Source organism: Triticum aestivum, chromosome 1D, assembly GCF_018294505.1.
Source record: "Triticum aestivum cultivar Chinese Spring chromosome 1D, IWGSC CS RefSeq v2.1, whole genome shotgun sequence".
Lineage (NCBI taxonomy): Eukaryota > Viridiplantae > Streptophyta > Magnoliopsida > Poales > Poaceae > Triticum > Triticum aestivum.
In genome coordinates, this window is record NC_057796.1 from 387,254,899 (window position 1) to 387,259,774 (window position 4,876).

The following is a 4,876-nucleotide window of genomic DNA, read 5'->3' on the forward strand; positions in this document are numbered from 1 at the left end:
GTGCGAGGAGTGGGGAACGTGGGGTGTCGGTGGGGTGGGTAGGGTTTCGGGGTTAAGGGGAAGTGGGGGGGAGTGGCCGGCTGGGCCTGATGGGTTGGCCCAGTTGGGCCTGTGTTCTGTTGGGCCGGAGCCCAGTGGGGGGGGTTGCTTTCTCCTTTTTTTAGTTTTGTTTTCTGTTTTCTTTTCTTTATATATTTTCTTTTCTATTTTATTCTTTGAATTCCTGTTTTATAAAATATAAATACAACTCCTAAATTAATGTTATAATTTATTCTACTGCCCCAAAAAGTTTGACACCTAATTAAAATAGGTTGCATTATTATTATTTTTAAAAGGCATTTAATTAATTGTCATAGCTGCTGTTTTAATTACTTTAGAGCCTTTAAACATTTTATAAAAGTGTGGTTTCTCCACAATAATTACCTATGCATTATTTGGCAACACCCCAACATTTTAGTTTTAATATTTGAAAATCTTTACCGTTTGACTTTATTTTAAGTTTGAATTTCGAATCGATTTTGAACTAACACGAGATTAACAACCGTAACCGTGGTGACGTGGCATCATTAACGTGGGATTACTGTAGCCTAATTACCCGGGCATCACAAGCAGAGTCTAGGGTTCGGGGGGAGGGGTCACGGGGTTGCTTTTAACCATCAGGGGGGTGCCAGGGATGGCCGGCATGTGGAGGGTGCCATGGGGATGGCCTCCACGCAGCCTCCAGTTCCTGTAGCGAGAGGTAGGGGACGCTTGGGAGGTTGGGCTGGGCCAGATTCACAGTGGCCACCAAAGGCCCGGTTGAAAAGTAGTTACCTAGGCCCTTTTCTATTTTATTTTCATTTTACTTTTCTGCTATGTATTTTCCTACTGTTTTGTATTTATTTGAGCGAGCAAATGAATTTTGTTACAAATGAAACTTGGTATATAAATACAAGGCATTGATATGAGATAGCACAGCAAGTTTCAATTTATTTTGAAAAGTGAAAATATTTATTTAATTGAAATTGGATCAATTAAAAGTTGTTGGTCCAATTTTAAATAGGTTAAGGATGTTTTAATAATTCAAATAATATTGGTTTGTTCATGGCAATTTGTTAGTGAATTCTTGCAACCTAGCGAACATTTTTGTTTTACTATTCAAAGAAATAATAATTTGACTTTATTTTAAATTAGAATTTGAATTCGGCTTGGATCAAAGTGAGGTTTAGAAAATTAATTGCGATGACATGGTCCCATTAGTGTGTGGTTATTGTACCTTAATTATCCGGGCGTTACAACCACCCCCGCCATCCACCTCGCCTCGCCGCTCTACATCATCTTCCACTACTCCAACCGCCTCCTTGATGCCACTATTGTCGCCGCCTTGCTTCGGGCTGTTCTTGGCGGTGCTACCGCTAATTTCTTCGTTACCCAATGCTATACCCTCGTTTATCGCTTCCATGTTGCCTCTGCGCGTATAGCAGAGATCATCCTCGCACAATCCACACTTCGCTTCCGTGCATACTCCTTCTCTTTCTTGAGAACCCTACCTCCGATCCCTCCTTCTCCGCCCCACACTGCCACATGCATGCCGTTGGCTCACCTGCTCCAAATTCCAGAGGATCTGGGTCTTCACTTTGAAAGCGTAGCTTGGGCACAATGTCGCTCGCTCGTCTCCTAGCGTCCACCAAACCAACCGCATGGATGCCGCATGTATGCGCGCGTCATACAGTTCCCTTTCACCCTTGATGCCACCACGATGGGTCTCATCCTAGCTTGCCTATTCGGCGGCATCCACCACCAATTCAACGTCACAGACGACGGAGATTCCTGCTTCTCCTCACTGTGGCCTCGCCTGGCATTGCCAAGCTCATCGCTTCCATGGGTGACTTTCACAAGCTGGGCATCCTGCTCCGCTTCCCTTGGCATGCGCCTACGGGGCGTGCTTCATGCTCATCACCGGGGTCGGCCTCGCCGTCGTCTATCGGGCCTTCGTTTTCCTCGCCGACGGCAGTCGATCCTGCTCTGCTGCCACCTGCGTCCACAACTATTGTTCTTTCGAAGGAGCGTCGTCAACGGCTTTTTCTACCGTATGCTTAATGTTCTCCGCTCCTGCCAGCTTACACCACATGCAAATTACACCCACCACACGCATTTGTTTTGGATCACCTTTCTACCAATTAATGTTAGACCTAATGAACTACTAGTAGAATCTGTCGTAAACCACTGCTTTTCAGTCAAACAAGATTTTCTAGCAGTCAAAGTTCATGAGCATGTGTATAAGTCTGGCGTCCTCTCCCGATCAATAAAAATTCAAATCCTCAACCTTGGGTCCGGGTTTCGGATCTTCCTCTTTGACCAGCTCGAACAAGTCGTTGCTCACTGTAGTTGTTTTTTTCCATCATTACACTAAGTTTGCTTACCCTACATTGCCCCCTCGATCAGACTCCATTCTTGGCCCTTTTGAGCGTCGGCATCTCCAGGCCCGCACGACACTGCAGCCCACCTCGGTCGCACGCTTGCACCACGCCCCCCTACTGCGCATGCACCGCTGGCCCATCCCATGCATCATGATGGCGGTGCGGCGCCCCCTGCCCCACCAAATCTATCAAAAGATCCGTACGCTGCTCCTGGTTCGGCGCATGCGGATGGAGCTGGCGCGAGCCCCCAGAACCCCCTCTCTATCTCCCTCTATCCGTGTTAATTTTGGACGAGCTGCTTGCCCGCCCCACGTCTAATCCGGGCACGTCTGCGCCACCCCCTGTCGCCCCACGCGCGTCCCCGGTGACCATATCTGCAGCGAATCTCGCCTTGGGAACCGACGAACTGACGAGCCCACGCGCCTGCCCGTCGCCACAGTCCCCTCCCACCACCCACGACCAGCATCTAGACCTCATGATCAAGCCTAATCCCTCTGCCCAGCCTACGACGGCCGCTCGGTCACCACGCTCCTGCCCGTCGCCCCCTCGCTCCCTGTCACACGCAATGGGCCCAGCCGCCCTGACGGCGGATATGTCACTCGTGTAGTCCAACCACAAACCGACGAGCCCGTACAGAGATGCCCTTTTCTCCTCCCCCCTCGATCACAGCCACCCGCACCCTCTCCCCCTCCTCTATATAACCCCTCGCCGTTTCCCCACTCCGCATCGACGCTCTCACACTTCTCCTCCAACACAAAGAAAGCAGCGCTGCTTCCGCTGCCTAGCTCTAGATCACCTCGTCGAAGCTTGCCGTGACCCAATCCGCTGTGCCCGCTGCTGGAGGAATGGCCACCGCAGCCGTGACTGCAGGTACAGGCGCATCTGGCTCATCTTCCCTCCCCTTCCTGACGCATTCCATTCTCAACCTAATCCACCTCTTTGCACTCGCAGCATGGACTCCGCCGGCTCCTCGTCGACGGTGGCTCGCGCATCCCGCACACTCATGATCGGTGACGTCCCCATCATCCTCTCCGAACCATTCCCCGCCCTCTGCATCCCCTCACCTTTCATCCTCCACGGTACCCCAGTCAGCTCCGCCCCTCCAGCCCCACCACCTCCCTCCCCACCACGATCCTCTGCACCTCCACCCACACCTACCTCACTCACACCAGCTTTCAACCACACGCACTCTCCACCCTTCGACACACAGGAGCTGAGGGGCCAGCTCGCCGACATTTTCCTCGCCTCACAGTACACCAGAACCTCGTCTCACGTCTGCGAGACAGACACTGAGGAGGATCTGCCCCGTCCGGCCCATGAGGCCGGGCTGCTGCCTCCCTATGGAGACATGCCACTAGTCGCAGTTCCTCCTTGTCTCGTCCACTCCCCGCGTCGTTTTGCTTTCGTCCACCTTCGCACACCAGTCCCCAACCCCACTCCCCTCACCGTCGAGCCATCGAGCACACTTGCGGCAACCTTGCCTTTATCATCGGCGGCTCCTGGAGGGGGATCGCCTGCCTCACCTTTCACACACCAGCTGCATGCAATGACGTGCTCAACCACAGCCCCATCGAGTACGAGGGAAACTCTATCACTATTGAGCTGGTCGAGCACATCGACCGCTCCATTGCCATATATACTGACCTCGCTGAGGTCGAAGTCTCAGAGTTTCCACATGAGCTATGGCATGAGGATGGCATACGCTTCGCCCTCACTTTCCTTGGCGACGTGTGCGCCATTGACGACTTCTGCCTCCACGGTATTGACTACATGTCGGTCCGTGCCCTCGTCCTTCTCCAATCTGGCAAGCCAGCCCCTCCAGGCATTGTCATTCAGATCCCACCCATAAACGAGATTAAGATCGCCAAAGTTGTAGAGGTCTCCCGCTGGCACCACGGTGATGGTGCCAACCCGTTCAGTGATGGCTCCTCTGACGATGACTCTGCTCCTCCCTCTCAGCGAGCCTCTCCGCGGCCGCTCTCCCCTGCTCACATTGCTCCTGTCGTCTCCGTGATTCGTGCGGGGTAGCGTGCCGACCCCACCTACGGTGGCACTAGGCCGGTCGCCCCCCATGCCCCTTCTGAGCCTCATGAAACCGACACAACCCAGTCAGCAGTGGCCTCACCTCTCACCCTCCATGGTTCCCGGCGCCAGCCTCTCATCATCTCCGACGACGATTCGGCCGCCTCGGATGACATGCATGCACCGCTCCTGCATGCCGCTTCAGACTCGCTGGACGTGGTGCATAAACCCCCTTCCGACACCCATGCCCCACCTGTCATACGCCCGGTTGCCCAGGTGGGTGCCGTGGTGCCACCCACCCCGTGCACTAACCTGTCTGTCGCTCCTCTGGACGCCGGCCCGCTGGTTCAGTCCAGCGCCTCTGCGGTCCCCGCTCCTGCAGACGCACCTGCTGCGCCTCCTTCCTTCACTTTCACCACGGGCTAGTCCTCCCGTGCAGCTGGTAACCAATCTAC

At 53.5% G+C, this 4,876-nt stretch overlaps 1 pseudogene; it reads left to right on the forward strand.

The window, feature by feature from the left end:
• LOC123159448 (uncharacterized) overlaps nucleotides 1–4,427 on the forward strand; it is a 27,397-nt pseudogene extending 22,970 nt beyond the window's left edge.
• The last annotated feature ends 449 nt before the right edge of the window (nucleotides 4,428–4,876 follow it).